We start from the raw sequence: 22,253 nt of genomic DNA on the forward strand, positions 1-22,253 counted from the left end.
AGAGACACAAACCAGGGAATGTTTGTCTCCTTCTTTTCAATTCAGCCAGAGGAGAATGTTAAAAATATTGAAGGATTCCCTGCCTGCAATGTCATGCTTGGAGATAACATCCTGGGAAGGTTACTTTAATATACACGTGCATTACGCAGCAGGTAGTCTTCCCCAGGTGTAAGATATCCCACAGGTTTTGTTTGTGGGCTTTCCCTGCCTCAACTGCATAGCAAATTGTTTATGAAGTGAGACATGAGGTAGAGCAGACTTACTCATTTAGTGAAGCAAGTTTTGCAATCACTAAAAAACTTGCAAGGGTTCCTTGGAAAGAAGGGAGTGAATAGAGGCAGGGGAAGGCAGTGGTGTTACTTTCTGTTCAGCCAGTTCAAAAGCTGGCTCCCTGGCATATGTTCAGTCAAATGAGGGAAGCAAATCCAGGAGAGCTCCCTCTAGTCAGGCTAGGATGCTCCTTGTCTCAAGAGAACCTGAGATCACAGTCTGTCCTGTTGTCTCTTTTTACATCTCATTTTCTGTGTGACCAGCCTTCATGCAGAAAGCTCCCTGTGTTGCTCTTTGGTGCTAGCTTCAGCTTTTTCAATCCCAGCTCTTTTCCACTTTAGCACTGTAACAATTCTCAAACACCAAGAAAAATAACGAGGGGAAAAGTTAATTTGTGTCTCATTGTAGATACTAATTGCAGAATGCGTCGTCTTTCTTTTCCCCCTTTTCTCTCCTTTGCTGACGCACATGCTCTATAATAAGCTCTGTTACTTGGAGCCTGTAAGCCTCTGTAGTAAGCTGAAACTGCTACTATATTTACTCACTTTCCACATTTAGACAAAGGCTATTTTTAACCAGAGTTCTATTTGCGGGGGCTGCCAACGTCACTTAATGTTCACATGCATCTTGGGCATCATATGCTTGTTATTTTTATTTACTGTGCCTGTGCCAGGTCTGCTTTTTTTATGGGAAGAAAGAATGAGAATGCTTCTTCAGGCCAGTTCTTGAAAGCTCTTTTGTATAACAGCAGATACACAGATAGGCAAAGAAAAAGCAACTCAGCAGTAGATTTGGCAAACCTGCTTTTTAATGGCTGGCATTTTTTACCTCTACTAGTCACAAAGCTGTGCTCTTAGTCTCACTTCATTTGTTAAAGGTGAAGATGTTTCAAAGGTATGTTAATTATTCTGGTGTCTCCTGGAGGAGACATGAGCTCTTATTCTGTGATTAAGGATGCCGAGGATCAGGAAATTATTACGATTCCAACACTGCTACCAGGTAGTTAAAATAGATGTTGTGTAAATAATCAGCATTTTTCTGATCCTACTTGTTAATAGGTGCATGCTTTGGAACTTGAATGCAACAGATGTTATTTTCAGATAATTAGTTCAGATTTTCAATGTAAGAATCCCCTGAGAATACGGGAAAGTTCTGTGCTGCAGCTATAAATCAAACCTGTAAATCGGGGCCTGTACACAGTGTTTTCTGCACGGGTTTCCCTGCATTGCTCCAGTGACCTGAACTTGACCCAAGGGAATTGCCCTTTACAGAGGTTTGGAACACTTCATTCAGCATGCTGACTCAGGATGCCTGATTCACTTGATATTGCCATCATCATATGCCCAGGATTTTGAGACCCACATGCTTTTGTAGGGAATAGGTCATTCTCTACACACAAAGTGGCATCTTTAGTCACATTAAATGATTAATTCCTAGAAAGGGGTGGAAAAGAGGGGAAAATCCTTTAACACTTTGCTGTCAGCATACTTAATTGGAATGTTTTAGCAGGAAATAAAGCTACAGAAGAAAGGTACAATGGAACCTCCTAAGGTGGATTTTGTTTAAGTTTGAAATGTTTTGGAAAGCTTACAGGTTTGGTTTTTTTTGGTTTTTTTTTTTTTAATCTCTCTCAGTACTTCATACTCTTAATATTAATTCCCTTTTCAGACTCATTTCAACACAAAAGAGACTTACCAAGCCTCAAATACGTCAAGATTGTTGTGTGCAGATCATGTCAGAATCAAATCTTCCACATTTTCCTGTAATTAATTTTTGCAGTACTGTTTCTTTCCCCACTACAGTGAATGCTTTCATTTTTCTTTAAAAAAAACCCAATAACTTCTGATTGTTGGTAAAATAAGGTCTGGGTTTTAAAAACAAAACTGCTAATTTCACATCTGTGCTTCCAGAACTGAGCAGTGAAATTCTCAATAAGTCATGGACAGGTGTTCAGACACAGTGGGAACTGCACATGCTTAATGCTCTGTGGGTTAATCCATTTACTTAGGTGCCTAAACATGAATGAATCTAATGAATCTACATACCTGCTTTTAGATGCCTTTATTTAAAAACATGTCAGCCTAATGATATTACCTTATGTGGGGTTCTTTCTATGGGAAATTATTCTTCTACGCTAGATGATTCTTTCTTTTTTTATGGTTTGGAGATTAAAACCTGAAACTAACTGCCAGGAAAAGGAAGATTGTTTAAAAACCCACCCAACGAAACACCACATAACTGTATACCTTTTACTAAAAAATGTGTTGTAAAAATCTTGTCCTTTTCAGTCCCCTTCTGTTCCTGCTAGGCTTTAAATTTACCCTTATACAATAAAATGGATTCTGGACCTATGGGCCACCCCAGGCTGGCACAGTGTGTGGTGTCTGTGGGGCTCTCTTGCTGTCTCATGGTTCCTGCTAGTGGGGCACAGTAGCAAGAGTAACTGCTGATCTGGCTTCTTGAGATGAGAAATCACATTCAAATTTTTTTGTTATAATTTCTGGCTCTTTGCTGGGCGTGTAACTGTGAGCAATCTGTCCCACGTGCAGCGTCTCTGATACCCTGTGCCACATGACGGCTAAAATTGCACGAGAAAGAGCATATGTAAGCATGCTTTTGGAGGCAGAACCCATCTTGCCTTTGTCATGCCACCAGCATGTGATGTGCACATGGCTCACCAGCGCCACACAGCCAGTGGATGTGCATATCAGGAGCAGAGGTGAGCTCATCTGTATTTTCAAGGTAAATCCATTGGTTATGTTGCACCGATAAGGAGCGAGGACAACAAAAACAGGTCTAATTAAAAGAGACATTAGTGTTTGCTGCCACCATTTACAAGTAGAAATAGCTTTGCTTCAGGTGCACTGACATAATCCTCTTCTTTCTTCCTCAAAAGTACTTTCTCCAATGTTTTTACTTCTGTGCCCAGGCAAATTTTTGTAGTGTATGCAAAGACATGGTATGTTTATGCATGTACGAATGGGTGTTTTCCTGTCTGTTCTCCACAAGGGAAAGGGTGGGTGTGAAGGAGCCTGCAGAGATCAGGAAGCTTCAGTGGCATCCTCTCACTACTCTGTGTGATACAATTTCCTATTTCTCCCCAGCAAACTGCAGCAAACTTTGCAATTTATAGTAGTACTGAACTTACTCCATGGCCAGAAATGGCAGGAAGATTACTGAAAAAGAAAATAGACTCATAAGAGAGCCTCAACTGCCTGCTGACAACATATCTGATTTTCTACTATATCAAATATTTGCACTAGACTGTGTCAGGAGGAGACTAATCAAAAGCAAAGAGAATCTTTTTAATCTGAAGAGTCACTGTGGAGGGGAGGCAACGGGTTAAGCATTACAAGAGTTTAAGCTGACAGCCAGCCCTTGTGCTCTGCTGCTTCACAGAGGTTTCCCTTTGATGGAAAATATTTCAGTGACAGAAGACACTGGCAGCTGAGGTAATACACTGCTGCTGCAGGAACCTTGTGCTTGCCAGGGAAAGTCAATGGGTGAGACAGTTCTGAGAACAGCAGTGACCAGCTTCTGTCCCCTGCCATGCATTGCTCATGTGAGAGGGCTGCTGCAGGACTGCTGGGCTGGATTATGCTGGGAAATGCATCAGATCAGGGCAAATTTGGATTATTTACCTGTTGCTAGTGACGAGCCTTTCTGAGGCAAGACAAGCAGTCCCCTATGTTATTCACTCTGGAGAAGAGCACCAGGACAATATGGATAATTTCAGTCAAACTTGAGCCTTCAGAGCATGTGTTTTACTGCCTTCCCCATTGATTCTTGGATGCATTTAATCTATATATGAGTATATTGTGGCTCAATGAGTGAGTTTTCAGGAGACAATACTCAAAACCTGTAGCACCAGTTCCATTTCATGTGGCCAATCAAACTTGTCACCTTGTCAACAACATCCTTTGTTGTAAGAAGAGTGTTTCATTTGCACTGTTCAAAATGTTCATTATGGTTTGCAGAGCACACTGAGGTCCAGAGCCCCAAAACTGAGCCACAGGCCTGAAAGCTGTGCTAAACACTTTTTGTAAGTTGTGAGCCCATGCTGTTTGACCAGTGTCAGAAACATTGCTGGCAGTACAGGAATATATACACAAACAGTTCACTCTTGGGGCTTTGGTATATTTAGATACACAAAGGATTTGAGGTGGTATGGGAGAGATGTAAGGCTTTTTTTCCTCATACTAATCTCTTATTAACTAAAAAGAGTTAATAATAATGACAAATTACCCTCTTTCAATCCAAAAAGAGAAGGTTATATTAATGGTAGGCAAACCAACAGACTGGAAATTTTGGGTAGAAAAGACTGCATTCACTAAAATTATTGACATTTTCCCATAATTTCCATTTTTGCCATAATTCCAAGTTGAACCAACTTTTCCTTTTCTATTGAACTCCAGTATTTAGTGGCTTTGAGGAAGCATTGAAGTCCAGGCATGTGAATTCAGAAGCCATTTTACTCGGAGAGTATAATCAGTACTTTTTAAATTCACAGTATTTCTTGTGGAAAAAACTTGCAGAAGAAACAAGACAGTAAAAACATTATTTAAAAAGAATTCTCAGATTATTTGATGTACTCTGTTTAGGAGTTTCAGAGATGGGTTATAGGTAGAGATGGGCTTATTTAAAATAGATCCAGGTTTCACATATCACAGAAATCAAAGCATTTTCTACCTGAGCTTATCATATTCTAAAGAAAAAGACAATTTGTACTGTTTGGATTTGGACACATCTTGGAATATACATGAATATTAGAGTCTAGGCTTATAAGCAGAGTAAAGGCAGCATGAGCTGCCATGGAAGAAAGTCGTGAATCAAGGCCCTGCATTTCCAGGCATCTAAAAGCATTGCTTTTCTTCAGAGAGAGACAGAGAGAGTAAGCTGGCATTCAGCCCTTAGTCTTCATTCAAACCAAATTCCAGTTGCAATATTGCCAACTCTAACTGTTAAAAAATCAGGAGAATGAAAAAAAAAGATTTTTTTTTTTTGTATATTTCTGTTTGCCGTCTGGTGTTTGAGACTTAATATGGGTTATGTTTCCAGGCTTTTCTCTGCAACCAGAAGAGATCAAAACTCTGGGGGTAAGAAGTTGCAAGAAGAATGAGATTCTCACAAAGCATTTGACTCCAAAACTGGTGCTTGAATTGAAATTCTAAATATTAGGAGATCCACTCTATAAAATCCTATGTGTCAGAACACATTACAATAAGCTTGTTGGAATTTTATTGAATAACAATTGTGAAAGGACACCAAGAATAAATTTGCTATATTCCCTATTACTGAACATACTCTCAACAAGAGTTAAAAAACTATATTTTTTAAGAATTAGAAGTTCCAAAAAAGAGCTTTTATTGCCTGATCTGGCTTTTGTAGAGACCCGTCAGCAAATATACAAGATTTCAGTGTTCCTGACACATCGGGTTTTCTGTATGCCACGTGTATGTCCCCTGGATGGGCTGTAGCAAAAGAACAAGCCAGGATAAATTTGTTATAGCCTGTGAATCCATCCAGCCCAAATCTCCTGATACATAAACAACACCAGGTCCAAACATCTTGTCACATCTGCTTTGTACACCAAACAGCTGGGTGCACAGATGCTTTGGTCTACTGGAGCATCTTAGGCTGAGTGCATTCTTCTGTGTGCTTAGTTATTTGTTTTAATTGGTTTTGATGATTTGACTTACATCACTTCAGATCCAGCTGGAGTACAGGTGAGAGTCAACAGCAGTCACCTAAAACTTCTGGGTGACAGTTCACCATGAGCAGGCCCTGAGTTTAAGGACACTGACTTCAGCAGAAGAAGTGTTTCTCTCTGAGCTAGAAAAGACACTTCACATGCAATGAGGCCCTGCCCCCCCAGAGAAACAAACAGTTTCCAGGAAAGGAAGTGAAAGTTAAACAGCTAAATTACATAATTCTTTGTATACATTATGTATAGATCTGACATATTCATATACATACATATATACATAGATATATATACACATACATGTATATATATTACATACATATGTTTTTTAATGACTAATAGAGCATCTGGTTGATTTCTCCCTGCCCTTCCTCCCTAAACCCATTCTGTCATGCTACCACACCACACCACGCCACGCCACGCCACACCACACCACACCACACCACACCACACCACACCACACCACACCACACCACACCACACCACACCACACCACACCACGCCACACTTTACTCTCAAAGCTGTTTGAAGGCAGAATGGGGTCACTCTCATCCACACAGGTAAACAGCCAGAACACCAATAAGGACTGTCAGTAATAGAGAGCATTTATTTCCAAAGGGGTTATGTTCAGTGGCTCACACCACTCGATCTTTTCATGATCCATTTCAGACTGGGAACAGCCCTGTTGCAAACAGCACCTCCCAAGCACCTGACATGCGTGTCAGTACTCCCTCACTGGAAGTATTGAACCACTCCAATGTTCCTCAACTAAAAAAAGGAGAAACAATCACAGAGCTAGATGGCCTGGCTTCTGGCCAACTTTAATTAACTAAGTTCTATCAAGCATCACACATTACCCTCCAAAAAAATTTCAGTTTTTGGAGATGAAGGAAATCTTCTGAGGAAATGAGCCACCTAATCCCAGTGTCTCCCATTGCAGGACAATACCTCTTAACTGCCATTTCAACCACATAGTGCTGAGCCCACTCTCTCAATCCCATGTTTTCTCAATCCCTTTGGGAAGCTTCATGCTTGAGGACACACCTCATGTGTCGTCAGTGCCATAAGCATCCACACAGAAGTGACCCAGCTGGCACACACCTTTGCAAGTTTTCTAGCAAGCTCCATAAACACATGAACAGTTCTTTTTTAATTTGATATGTTTATTTAAAAATCTATACAACAAAGAGGAAGGGATAGTGCTGGTTGGAGAGGAGCTTTCCCTAACTGGCAGGCCAGGGAAAGGGCTTTGTGTTTATTGCCAGTAAACAGGCAGGAGGGAATCCTGTCCTCTGTGTCCCCGCCAGGACATTGGCTCACCTCTGGTCATTCTAGATGCACCCTGACATTTGCTAAGTCAGACTTCTCTCATGTCTCTGAACACTGTCCACAAGGCACCAAATTACTCACTTCTGTCTCCTGAGAACACCTCCCTGTCATCAGTCCTGTGCCACAGTGATACTGCATCACGAGTCACTTAAGATTAATTACAATTGCTCCACGTTTACTGAACCTTGAAGGATCAGATATCGCTCCTCCTCCTCCACTTGCCTTGCTGTGATAGGGAATTCACACCAAGTCCAGCATAGCTACCTGATATTCTTTGAAGCTACCTGCTGTTATTTATAAACTTTGAGATCTTTGTAACATGCTACTAAGTTTTGCTTTCACTAAATTTTTCATTACATTTAATTTTCCTGATTTCTGACAAAAACCATGGGGAAAAAAATCAGTCTTGTTTCATTCAGTGCCAGAACTTGCACAAGGGAAACAAGCACAATGCTGTCCCTTGATGTAAATGGTGGAAAACTACTTTTGTGTTCAGCACTGTTTGTATCATTTTTTTTTTAAACATCAGTGAAATCAGTTAATTGTTGAGCTCACCATGCACCAGGAGCTGTACTATGCCACCAAATTAGAAAGGCTGATAAACATTTTTGCCTCGGGTAAATAATTTGCAAGAAGAAATGTATTCTGTGAATGTGCTTTCTTTTCTGCTCAAGGATTATCTCTGGGAATGTTGCTGTTTCCTGGAGATGGCTGTAATAAAAGCTAAAATTAACAAAATAGGCGTTACTATAGGCATTGCCAGTAATCTTGCTGGAAATGAAATAAACCCCCTCAATCTATGCATATTTGTGCATTTAAGATCATGGCTTGATTTCCTCCCATTGCTCAGGGTAGTTAACCTCCATCACCCGAATAATCATGCAAATCAAACAGGAGCCTTGTGAGAATGCTAGTAAAGCATCTTGAATCTGTTCAGACACCATGGGCTTATCTTTATCCTTTGAAAGGCTGTATTTTGTGAGGCTGGGATGGTGCTAAATGGTAAAATTTCTACTTCACAGGGGTTTGAGTGCCAAATAAAGGTAATGCACAAGTATGAATGTTGCTATTTCCCGCTGTGGAAAGAAGATGACTACATTTGCAGTGCTGGAGGTTCAGATGGGAATGGCAGAGAACGTATGGTTGATATTATATATTATCATTTTGTGTCAAGGATTTGGAATGCCATCTCACGGGTGATGGGGTGGGCAGGAGGGTGAAGATAGAAGAGTGTTAATAAACAACCTTATTGCTTCCTACTCCTCATAATTTGTTTGCTTTTTTACAGAAGAAATCCTCTTCGTACCTTATGTCAATCATAGCTGAGAATATGAACTATTTTTCATGTGAATAAATGAATGTGAATGTATGTGAATAAAGTAACATGCCATTTCCTATCTGGAAATTATGCATACAGTTCATATGGTGAAAATCCATTTTCTCCTTAAGCCCACATTGGTGTTTCAAATGCTGATGTTCTTGTAGACACAAGGAAAAAAAATTGCTAGTTGGCTTAAAGGAAAACAGTCAAGATTTGCAAGACCACCATTTGGATTGAGCAAAGTCCTTTCCCTTTTCCCTCCTTAGTTGTATTCAAACAGCCTGTCAGTTTTTAGCCTTCTTTGGAAAGTAACAGTCAACAGTCGTAGCTCTGCCATGCCCGGGGACCAGCAGCTCCGAGCCGTCTGTTGGCCGGGATGGAAACAAACCTGGGGCTGGGATAAGTGTGAAAATTCTCAGTAGGGAAGCAGCTGTGTTTTGATCCTCCCAGAGCATCTTGGAAACTAGCAAGGGGAATGATAATTATGAAGACAATATTATAATATTCACATTTAAATATATAGGTTTTATAGCTGCTCCCTCTGCAATATGCATTTGCTTAGGCACAAAAGGTCACATGTGTGCAAGCTGCATATGCTTTGCCCCGTGCCACAGCAGACAGGAATCACGTGGATCGTATGTGAACATAGATGTGACAAAATAAATACCCAGAATAGGGTTTGGGGGGAAGTTTGTTTCCCCATTCCTTGATAAGTGCCACAGTCATATCAAAATTCAGTCATTATCCATGTTTCTGATGCTGTGGAGTGCCTTGGAGCCTGCTTGCAACATGGAGGCTTGTTTTGAGCACAGCTGCATCACCACATGAGATGGATGCACAGCATCCATCACCTCTGCAAATGGTAGAAACTTGCCCTATCCCCACAGATAATGCTGCTTTGGGTTAATTGGGTTACACTTGGTAAGAAGAAGAGGAATTGCATTGGCTGCCAGCAGGGAAGAGAGGACATTTTATAGGCGCCATGGACTACTGAATCAGATTTCAGATAGGCACTGTGTTTTGTAAAATTTTAAAGCCTGGCCCACCTTTGCAGGAAGACAGAGAGTTTCACTCCTGCCTGATGAAACACACGCAGTGAAAGCATGCATGCAATGCAGTTAATGTGTCCATTAACTACACATATCAAATGGACAATATCTGTTCAGGCCACAGGTAAACGTGTGCCTTGGAGGGGATGGGGAAGGAAGGTGAACAAGAAGGGCTGATACAACCCATTCCACATCACTCAACACTGACAGAAGTAGATCTGCCCCAGTATTTCAGTTTGATTCTCCTTTTAATTCCCCTCCTGAGTTGACAGTATATTAGTTTTTGGTGCTTGAACTTTTACACGTGTTGTTTGTACACAGAGTATTAACACAAAACTCCCAGATGTATCTGACTTTAAAACTTTGTGTTGTCATTAGGCTATTTCCCTTTCTTTTTGTGAGAGACGGACAATTAAAAACATTCACACTATTTGTAAATTCTCCTTGTGAGGAACACAGCAGATTGCCTGGATCTTCTGCTTGTTGTTCTGGCTTCAGTTTCAGAACTGAATGCACTCCTTCTGCTCCGTCTGTTTGAGTTTTGACAATGCAAAGGATGAAGCTGGAGGAAGTCCCATATATAAGCGAGGTCTATGCTTCTGCTTTATCTCATTTTTAATTGAATTTCAATTGGATTCTGCTCACTTTTATGTAACTCAGTGAAGAAGAATACAGATTTTTTTATAATACACTTTCTGCAACTACAAATTTTCTCTAGTCACAGAATGATAACATATAATGGGCATTATATTTAAGCACAGCTGATGTTTTCAACTAGTACCCTTTTCCTGCAAAATAAGTTGTTTTGCACACATTTGATTCCTAAAACATATATAGGAGTAACTAAAAACTTCACTTGAATGCATTAGCATACATTTAATTAACTGCATGTTAATTATTCATCCAGAAGAAGACAAACTAGTGCATTTCCTTCAGCTGACTACGCAGTGTGCTTCTGTAATATGCCCTCTTCTTGTTGGACAAAGGAACAAATCTTCACTTAGTTGATGCATGTAGGTGTTCCCCTTTGTTGCAATGTCTCACTAGAAACCTTTTCTTTCAGTCGAATTTTTTCTACAAACTTCTCATTTGACATTGTCTTCTCAGCCTGTCTTTTTCTTGTAGGTTAAGATTCTGCATCCTTTCATTTTGCAAGAGTACTATGCTGATAAAGCCAGAGCTGCAATAAGTGCTTTTATTGTCAAAAAACATTCCTGTAAGAAAGCCTATCAACACAGGCATGATAACTTGTCTATGCAGTATCTTTATGATATTTCATACAGGTGACTTTAAAAATACTTAATTGTGCAGTCAGTTTTTTAGTTATTAATGAAATATTAATAGCATTCTTTTGTAGCATCACATATGCCCAGTTTCTTTTGTAGAATATCCTACAACGAATTACAGATGAAGTAAGGAACACAAACAATGTCTGAAGTAGGAGTTTAAGTTTGCTTGAATAGCCCAGTTACGCATTTCTGTGTGCATTATGAAACCAACAAACTTTTATTCACAAACAACTTCACTTGCTAAGCACTGGTTCAAAGAACATATGTCATTATACACTCTTTTTATAAAACAAACAGGCAAATGTAGAGAACTTTATAAGCTCATCTTGCAGCTTCTTTGAGTGTATAACTTAGCAGTTTCCAGGATTGAATGCTATAAAAGAAATTAAAAATTCAATTAGAACACAGCATTACAAGATCATTAGAAATAAAGTGGTTGCATTGTGCTAACAGAAAAATTCTGCTGTTTTGGGGCATTGTAACTATGCCTGCTGCTAGGGTGGACTACATGGGTGGACCTGTGAGTTAGATGACAGCTGCCTGCCTGGGAAATTCAGAATGTTTGTTCTCCTGGAAACACATAAGCCTAAAATTTGTGACATGCACTGTAAATTCATAACATATTATTAATTCAAACCATTAAAAAGAACTACTAATAAAAAGCCCTGCAAAAATTCTGCTATCAAGCCATGGCAACTTATCAAATTGAGACCAAAAATACTGACTTGGTCAAAAAACTATTAGTGAAAGAAAGGAAAGTTTACTGTAGAAGCTTGGATTCAAGCAGAAGAAAGGGAAGGATCCACTTCCCCTATCCCAAGTCAAAGAAAATCAGGTTTCTGATCTGAAACAGTTGTGGCAAGTGAGAGAAGGTCACGTTTACAAGTGTGGCTCACCCAACCCTTGGAAAAACAATCCCCATGAGATGGGTCATCCCACAGGGCTGCTGGCTTTGGTGAAACACCAAGCTTTCCCATGGCTAACCTGTGGGGTAAATCCTTTGTTGGACCTGAGCCTGCTCTCCCAACTCTTACAGAGATGCAGTAATATTACTAGGTTGTAAATAAAATGTAGACATTCTCAGGAAGGATATATATTGTTTCAGTGTATTGTCACCTGTGTTTCAGGTGGAAGAATTTGCACCCAGGACATGCGTTGGCAATGCTGGCAGTTTTTTGCCTTTGGGCCTAGATTATGTCCCTGCACCCATTTCTAAACAGCTACATTATGCAATAAAAAGGGAGAGCATTCCAAGCCCTTTGGCATAGTCCTGCTGAGAAAGTCCTCCATTCCCAGGACAGAGGAGGGCAGGGCTGGGCTACAAAGGCCCATTCACCCTCTTTACTGCACAAAGCTTTGCAGCCATGCTGTCTGTGCAGCAGGAACATTGAGAAAGGCTTGTCTCCCCACAGATCCCAGCCTACCATGAGTTTTAGGGTGGACAGATGGAAGCCCCATTGGATCTAGCTGTGTAGGGAGTGCAGATTAATTGCTATCTGACTGTTACAGAACGGTACCAATTTCAATTGCCTGGGAAGCACTGTCTGTTCCAAGCCAAAGGAAGAATAACATTTGCCTGATGCTATTACTTCTCTGCTTCTCCTGACTGTGAGAGGAAGAAAGAGGCATGGTACTGCCATGGAAGCCTGTTTCCCCACTGAGGAGAAATAAAGGCACCTCATCCTGCAGGCACGTAGTTTTGCTAGTCTGCTATGCCAATTACCTGGTTTTAAAGCACTTTTAAATTAGATTCAGCTTAATTCTGTTTCACTTTCAAGTCATAATATTGTTTAGAAACATTATGGGAACACAGACACAATAAATGCTCTGTGTGGTTAAAAAAAGAGAAGGCTGATTTTTTCATCTTTGCTGCTTGCTGATGGCCCCTTCCCTTGGCTTCAAAGGAAACCCAGCAGTGGCCCTGAATACCTCTTAGCACCTCTGCCCCTGGAGCCCACGCTGTGACTTCACAAGGTGGATGCAGCTGTCGGAACATTTTGGGACCCACTCAGGAGGCAGCAAAGGAGCTCAAAATGGCCATGAGACTTTGGTAAACATGGAGAGAAAAGGCGTGAGAGGCAAGAAGGGAGGTCTGTGCCTCTTGCTGCTGCCCTGCTTGCTGAGTGGTGATAACAGCAGGTCTCACCTGGGAAGTGCCAGGGGAAAGGTACGTGCTACCTCCCGGGGATGGCTGCCGATGTGGCGGTGACTGCTTACGTCTGGCAGATGGGGTCCTGGAGCGAGAGCAAAGCTGAGCTTCTGTGCAAATAGATATGAGGCATAGTGCTAGCAGCAGAACAGAGGGAAAAGACCCAGTTGTGTGAACTTCCCTATCTCTGAAACCTCTCAGGTCAGCATCTATTGAAAATAGTGTTGCTTATTATTCTGCCTCCCAGGCTTCTTTAGTGATCATCTTAAAGACATTGCCTTACAGCAGTATAATAATATTTGCACACTGCAGGATAAAACTTAGAACTCCTAGTTCTTCAAACATGGCCTAATATTTTTTCAGAGCTTAGACAAAAGCTTGGGAGCATCTCTGTCTGTTTAGATTGATGGATGTATGCACAACTCCATTGAAATTTATCTCAATATAAATGCAGTTAATCCAACATAGAACAGGTGTAAAATCAGAATCAGTTTTCAAATAATTGTTCAAGTCTTTAAATTGTTACACATAAGTATGTAAGCTACACTAGGTTATTTTTACCATTACCTAATGCAATAAAGTATTTATTTGGATTTTTCTCCTTGTAGAGGCATGTAATGTACTTTAGTGAAGTAATCATGTGCAGCCTCAGGTGACTACTGCTTGTATTTCTAGTTTATTTTCTAGCCTTCTTTTCATTCTCCCTTATTAATAGATGTACCGAGGTTTCAGAGGAAGCTTAACTTTCTAGAAGCCATTTCTCTTCAACTAGCTGTGACACATGCCTGCCTGATGGATGTGTGGGAATTGCTCTCTCTGCAGATGAGTATCTGATTTCATTGGGAGTCCTCACTGACTTCAATATTGCTGAGACAGCTGCTCATCTCTTTTTTTTCCCCAGTGAGGAAGCACCATGTACTCACTCTAATTACAAATCCTATGATCTGGCCATTCTTCAGGTTATGCAGCCTGCCTGTAAGTCTCCCTATTGAGGTTTTAAAGATGATCTGGAAGTGGAACACCTGCTCACCCCAAAATATTCCATTTCCTTTGTTGCTTAGTTTTGTGCTGATCACACTTCGATGTCTTTACTGGAGGCAAAGGGGTAAGAAAGTCAAAGGTTGTTTGTTTATTTCTATTTTCCTTTTAGGGAAAGGGACTGAGAAAGCAAAATGTTTTCTCCCTGGCCACCATTTAGTGTGTGAGGATGGAATATCCAATGTATGCTTTGTGGCTGGTCCTAACAGCTTTGCAGAGCCTCCTCATTTTTGATGGCAAGAGGAGTTCTGTGGCTCTGATAGGTGCTGATAGGTGCTGGTGGCTGTGGTGCAAAATAACTATTGTAAATGGTACCCACAGACATCATGGTAAGGATGAACATGCAAAAACTGTTAGTGTATTCGTGGCTTTTCATCAAACAGTTACCCAATTAAAATTCTTAAATAAATAGGTGGCAAATACCATTGGAAAGTCCATCCCAGTCAGATGGAAGTGTTTTGATTGTCTTGAGCTTAGTGATGGTGACAAAATGGTTGAGTGTTATATGGTGAGAAGCAGAGGGAAGGCCAACAGGATACATATCCTGGTGGGACTCTGATAGAGACCATCCAGTTAGAATGCTAAGCCAGATAAAATACTCTGTAAGCGGCTGGGAGAAGTCTCACAATCACTGGCCCTTGTTCTTGTGGGGAACTTCCACATGCCAGATGTCTTCTGGAAATATAATACTGCAGAGAGGAAACAGTCTAGGAGGCTCCTGGAGTGTGTGGAAGATAACTTTCTGACACAGATGGTGAGGGGGCACCCACTGGACCTTTTTTTGACAGAGATGGCCTGGTCGATGCTCTAATGGTCAGAGGCCACCTTGGGCAAGGTGATCACAAAATTATAGTGATCTTACTTCTTGGAGAAGTAAGAAGGGGTGCCAGCAGAACTATCACCCTGTTTTTCTGGAGGGCAGACTGTTTTTAGGAAGCCAGATGTCAGAGTGCCTTGAGAGTCAGTCCTGAAGGGCAAAGGTGTCCAGGGAGGCTGAACATTCTTCAAGAGAGAAATCCTAGAGGTGTACAAGCAGACCGTGCCCACCTGCCAAAACACAAGCCAGCAAGTTTATATGGCCAGTCATCAGAGCCCCTTGAGAGGCAGTCCAGAAGGGCAAAGGTGTCCAGGGAGGCTGGACATCCTTCAAAATGGGAACCCTAGATGCTTATGAGCAGGCTGTTGCCATGTGCCAAAAGACAAGCCAGTGAGTTTATATGGTCAGTATTCTCTGTTATGATTTTGCCCAATATGGTTCACTTTCACTTTACAAGATGATGGCATTTCTTACAACATTTTTGACCACGTGAAAGTCAATGTTCTTGATAAACAGGATACTCTTCCATGCTTTTCCCTTGTCCTCCTCCCTCTGATGTTTGAAGCAATTTATTTGTTGAAACAGATAGCAGAGACCATCCAGTAGATCTTTGGCTGGCCTTCATATCTCAGTGTGGATCTGCAGGCCAACACTGTGTGAGCTTGTACCGATCTTATGCTACTCTGAGTGGTGCTTCCATAAATTTATTTTCCAGGAGATCATGCTGACTGCCCAACTGAGGATGTGCAAAAATACACAATGCAAAAAAAATATCCATTTAGTTAGCTGTTAGCATTCCTGTGTAGCTGAATAATTTGAAAGATAGCTTAAAAAAATAATTTGGATTAACTCCATGCCCCCTAAAACAGACTCTGCTGCCATTTTACACCCTTTGTCCCCTGTTGCCCTTCTATCCTGGCAAAATCCTTTTCCTTTCTGATAAAAGCTTCTAATATGCATGTATCTGGGAAAGTTATTGTTTGATCCAGAAGATTCCAAAATGATGCAGCCTTGTGCATATAGTATACTTTTGGTCCCAATCTGTTAAGCAGGCATGACACTCAGGAATATGCAGTTGTGGTTATTCCATTAAGTAGTCTTATTTAAAAAAATGCTGTGTAGTATAAATCAATAAACAAAAACAAAATGATTGAGTGAAAGCCTCATCTCACTGAAGTCTATAGCAAAGCTACTTCCATGGAAGAGCAGAACTGCTTTATTTATTTTGGACCTAGATCCTAATTTTGCTGATTTTGACTTAAAGGAAATTTTTGCATTGACATAACATTATAAAAAGCACCATGTCAACAGAACTCATGTCTTTGAATGGTAGGTGACACGATTATTATTTCTACCTCATCATATGAAGTTCATTTATAGTTTGCAAACTCAGTTAAAGAGTTTGCAAATCTCAGTTAAATCACACCATAAGGTAAATATCAATGTATACATTTCAAATGTGCATATACATCCACAATATAGTAATTAATACAGAAAACTAGAGAGGGATGGAGCAGAGCACATATAAGTGTCCTCTAAGTCTAGAATAAATGGGGACAGTAAACTGGCATATATTAATTTTCTTCATTATTGTTTTTAATGTCTTTGTAGCTGAACTTAGAAGCAGTGCAAAAATCTGCTAAGTTATTATTTGCATTTTGCTGCTCTCTGGTAGCATAATAAGCAACACAAAAGAGGAGCATTTGAAATAGTCCCAGATGTTCGCCTTGCTAAAGCACTGCACATGTGTCGGCTGTATTTGTCAGTTGTATTTGGTATTTTTAGATTTCTTTGACATCCAAAACACTATCAAACTCCAACAGCTTTTTCTCTGTGAATCTTCAATCCATGCTGCGTGGCACTCATTTGTGTTGTGTGACGCCAAGGCAGGGGCTGAATAATCAGACACCCTGGCACATTGATAGATTTTCTGAAACTACAGAAAAAACCTTAGGCTTAGGAATGCATTCTTTCACTCCCCTGGTAAGATCCATAGCTGGTAGTATTATCCCTAATCTGTTATGGGGTTAAAAAGAAGGAAAAAAAAAAACCTCTGTTAATGCATTCTTCTTCCTTGTAAACCACATACAAAGTTTTATATGCCTCCTGCCCTGATTCCTCAATGCTCCCCCCCGCTCACTCTGTCTTCTCTTACATAAGTTATAAAAAAGCTATAGTGTTTCTCCTGGGCACCATGAGGTTGAACTGGAAAACACATTTAAAGATGACACCTGTTCTCTATTTAGAGCAGATTCTGAATTTCAGCAGATACACTTGTTTCTCAGAAAATGCAGTAAAACAAATTGGACAACACTCTGCATCTCCTTTCTTCCTGCCTCCCAGGACTTCTGCATCAGGCTTTTAGTATCATCTCCTTCTCCTTCCACCTCAACAGCTCATCCCTGGGAGGAAGCACATGGTGATGCTTGTTTCCCACGCTGCTCACTGCGAACATGAAATGGCTGATGGGATCACCTTGTTACAGCGTTAGGAAACGAGTGGTGCCTCTGAGGGAACACTCACAGCTTCGAGAGCCTGCAATGGCTCAGTCAAAATGCAAACTGACAACCGGGAGCTGTAGCTCAAGGAGAGGTTCCTCCCCACAGTGCAGCCACCTCTGAACCAGCATGGGAGGTGTTTTCTCTGCTATTTCCAGCTTTGGTGTGAGGAGTCTCCTGAGTTATATTTAGGATGGAATTTTTTTTTTTTACAGCCTCTGCATGCCCCTCCTGTACACTCTGTGCTGGCTGCCCAAGAGCCGCTGAGTGATGGACAGAAGGAGGGCCGGTGGCCAGGGTGGTGGCATGAGCCAGCAGGACGTGTGACCCACGTGGATTCTGTGCTACGAAGCGGAGCATGCCTTGGCAGGACTGCCTGGTCACTGACCCCACACTGGCTCAGATCACTCCTTGGTAAAAGATTCCTTTCTGGGAAAGGGTTCTTCAGATCCAGGCTGTCTGGGCTTTGAAACCATATCAGATTGCTGCTGCTGCTAGGGCCAACACTATTTGGAAGGCAGGTATTCACATGTTTTACAATGTCTTGTTAAAAGGGAATAGGGGGTTCTTCTGTGCAAGTCTGAGGCTGGGGCTACTGGCCCTAGCAGTGTGGCACATGTAGCACATCCATTACATCAGTGCTTATGAGCTGAAATGGCCTTAATGGAAAATTCCTAGTATGACAAAGAACCTTAGATCCCAAAATAAAAGAGTTATAAAGTCATAAAACCATAGAAAAATTTACATTGGAAGGAACCTTTGGAGATTTCTTGTCTCACCACCTGCCTGGACCAGGGCCAGAGCAGGTTGCTCAGGGTTTCATCATGTTGAAAAGATGAAACCTCCAAACACAGACATTTTCCAGCTCATATGAATTCATTTCCCCAAAATCAATTGCAATTTTAAGGTATACCTCAGGTCTTCAGGTAAGAGTAGGACATACTTTACTCCTCCGTTTAGAGAACTACAGTGCCTCAGCTGCAAGAATTCAGGCCAGAAATTACTCCTGTGACTACTACAAATGAACGTGGCTAAATTCCAGAGGGTTTTTCTAGAGGTTTTATCAAGGCCAGAGGACTAGAAAGCTATCAGCTATGAGGACAGTGTGAAAATATGCCCATGTAACAGTGTCTGGACTAGTTGTACCGCTTGGATTCTCACCAGCCTGATGTGAGGGGATCCAAACACTGGATCTTCCACGTGAATTTTTATGAGGCAGGGACAGAGCCCAGACAAATGCCCCAAATGCCCCTGTTTGTTTCCTCTACCTGCTCCCCAACACCTGCTCTAGAGACTTCATGGTTGGACTCAACCTGTGTCCAGGGCTTAATTCTTCTGTCTTATCTCATATCAGTATTTCCACTGTTAAGGTTAATACTCAATTGCCACCAAATTCTTTAAGAGTTAGGGACCTTTTAATGGGAAATATATACAGGTAGGTGCATAGACCCTTTGTGTAGAGCTTCTGAACTTAAAGGAGTCAGTTACTTAACTCAAAATTACAGAAGACCTTATCATTTCTTGCTGACTTAAAAAATCACAAAATATGGTGAATACTGTCTTTCCTTGGGAGTAAGGCAGAAAGTTCAAATATCAGGAAGGAAGGCCATCCCATTGTCCTACAAAGCTCTCACACAGTCCTCTTGTTCAGGAACTGTTAAACCAAGACTCAACCTGAGAGCTCAGTTTGGAGTCTATCACAAAATTCATAATGAATTCTCAACCTTGTCACAGTTAAGGGCCTGTCTTGAAAAATTATGGGTTTCAAGTAGCAGGGGAAATTCACAGTTATGTTACATTTTTAAGAAGATATATTAATTCAGCAAAATTTAGCAAGTCTATGAAGTATTTGGTAAGAAAGGAATGGGAATGCCTCTTTATTGCAGCCAATAAAAGTCCAGCAGTGTTAGAGTGCAAATGATTCACACCCTGATTTGGAAGTGAGAAACTTGCATCAGTAGAATTGTGAGTGAATGAGCAAGCGAACAGACATCTCAGCAGCAGGGAGAGTAGAGAAGAGCAGTGCTGGCCCATGTCATAGCCAGAGCAATGAATGTAGAGCTGCCTGCTGAGTGTGTGCAGTTATTCCAGCAAAAAAAAGACTGGAAGCATTGTGACTGGTGAGCTTGCAAGCTCCAGTGTGTGCTGTGTGTCGGGAGCTGTGGAGATGGTCCATTTCCTCCCACACAGATGTGCTCCATAAGGCACCAGAAAAAAATCTCTTTGTTTGAGTCCTTTAAACATGAGTTAACATAAAGAGTCAATCATTTATATCCTTTGATAAGGAATTGGTATGTGGGCAAAGCTCCATGTTTCCAATGGGAGTAGGATGAGCAACCAGCTGAGTCTGTTTTAGTCATTGGCTCTGTGATTCCCAACGTAAAATTACTAAGAATCTTACTTGGTGCAAAAAATGTTGGTGTTCAAAAATTTCCTTTTTTGTTAAATCAGAAAGGCAGAGGAGATAAGCCCACACTCCTCACCAAACACAACATAGGACGTATGATCTGATTTCATGGGTGACCTGTGACACCAGCAAATGCAAACAGTCTGAGCCAAACCTTAGACTCTCTTTAAATCCAGCTCAGAGGTGATCAACAGAACCTGTTGATCTGTTTCATCCTGAGGAAAATATCTATGCTTGGTCAAATTAAACATCCACTAAATCCTGGTTTCTATGTTGATTCCATCTCCACTGATGATAAAGGAATCCTATTTCTGGTTTTAAAATATAAAAAATTACTTTGTTCCAGTAAGAGTCCTATGAATTAGGGCAGTGTCCATTGCTTCAAACTGTGGAGTGCAGATGCATAAGGGAACCAGAGGAGAAGAAGAGTTTTCACAGCAATTCTCCAGGAAAGAGTAGCCACCAGAGGGAGAGAACACTCAACCCAATGATAGGACATTTTGATGCTTACAAAAAAAAAAGTGCAATAAAACTTAAAGGGTTAGAAATGAGAATTTATGGAAATATACATAAGATGAGCTTCACAGATGCAGAATTAATTTTTGGTTTTGTTACAAAGTAAAATAGAAGAAGTATCTTTGGAAGCTTTAAGAAAAGCACAAACAACTTGTGTTTTTTTCTTTTTCTTGGTAGGTGATCAATTTAAATGTCAAAGGAGACCAATTGGAAAATTATTTTAAAGAGTTAAATTGAACATATTCAAGTGGAACTCGTTCTCTTTGTATATTCATGTGTTTTGTATTCTGGCATAATTATTTTAAAACATGACTAAAATACAATGAGTTTTATTAAGATGGCTTTAATAAAGAGCACAGAAAATGTGTCTGTATGTAATAATAACAACGAGCTTCATATTTTACAGTTTAATTTGCTGGGTCAACATCTAATGCTTTTCCCATTAGCATTGGTGTGATTTGATGTGGAAAATAATCCCGCTTCCCAACAAACTTTAGGAGATAACAAATATTTAATGACACCCTATGTAGAAACAATAAATAAATTTGAGTTGCTCTTGGACTCCTGTGGAAAGACGTTGTGAAAATTTTATAAGTTGGGAATTAATAAATTATAACCTGGTTGTTAAAATGTGAATCACTAAAGACTCTTGACACCCTTTTCCTTTCTCTAATTAGAATTTAAAAATAAATAAATGAACAAATAAACTTGTCATCTTTAGTGGCTAACTGACTTTTCTGCACAAGTTACAAAAGTAACAAAAATTGATCATATACAGGTCGCATATTTTGATTTAAAACTTAGAATTTCTGGAAAGGACAGGAGCACGATAAAGGACTAGCAAGATAAAACAAGCCATTTGTAAAAACATGTTGTAGCATACAAAACAATTACCCCCAAAAAATCCTGGAGCCTGCAGATACTTTTTTATGCTCTACATATTAAGTATTCATAAGAATTTTAAATGCAATTTTCATTTAGTAAAGGACAATTATCTCAAAATACATCTGTATGTGCCTTTATTTATGAACACTTCACATTCACATTCAGAATGAACAGAAATAAACAGCATAATGATGATACAGGGACATTGGTCAAAACAAGATATGTACTGAACATTCTGTGGAGCTCAGACATTTGTTTGGGAAAGATGGGAGTTATGTAAATGCCTGTCTAGCTCTGGGAGCCCCCTGGGTCTTCATAACCATCCATCTCTGCTGAGCTCTCCCTGGGCTTATGTGGAAGGGCTAGTGGATCCTTCCAGGGCTGTAAGGATTCGGGGATGAGCAGAGGGAAAAGGAGGGAGCGCAAACCTTTTACTCTCAGAGCAGAATGAAGGCAGGCTTCAAAAGTAACTGAATCTGCCCCTGTGAAATCAAAGTCCGTAATCTTGTCTGCTTGACTGCACTTACACAGTCTTGGACAAGAGATGAAGAAATGTGCTACAAGTAACATTAAAGGACGATTGGGCAGGCCTTTCATCTTCCACTTAATGTCATCATGACATCATGGAAACCTGCTCTACAGCTGAGCAGAACCTGGCCCTACTTGCAGCAACCTGTGTCACTGCCTTTGCATGTCAGATTACTCACAATGGTGGGTGTAAGTCTTCTGGCCCTGTGAGGCCAACCCAGACTTTCAGAGTAGATCCTGTTCTGAACTTCCCTTCTCTGACTGGCAATCCTTAGATCAAGAGGAACATCTGAAGCCACTGGAGAACAACTGACAACTGAATGCAAATAAAACACCCCAAACATCCCAAAACATAACATTTTTGAACCCATGTCTGTCCATGTCCATTCTTCTGCAGACATGCAGTCTATTTCAGATATATATTTTTTATGGAACTAAAAGAGGATAAAATAT

The sequence above is a fragment of the Lonchura striata genome, chromosome 2 (assembly GCF_050655825.1).
Source record: "Lonchura striata isolate lonStrDom1 chromosome 2, ASM5065582v1, whole genome shotgun sequence".
NCBI classification, from domain to species: domain Eukaryota; kingdom Metazoa; phylum Chordata; class Aves; order Passeriformes; family Estrildidae; genus Lonchura; species Lonchura striata.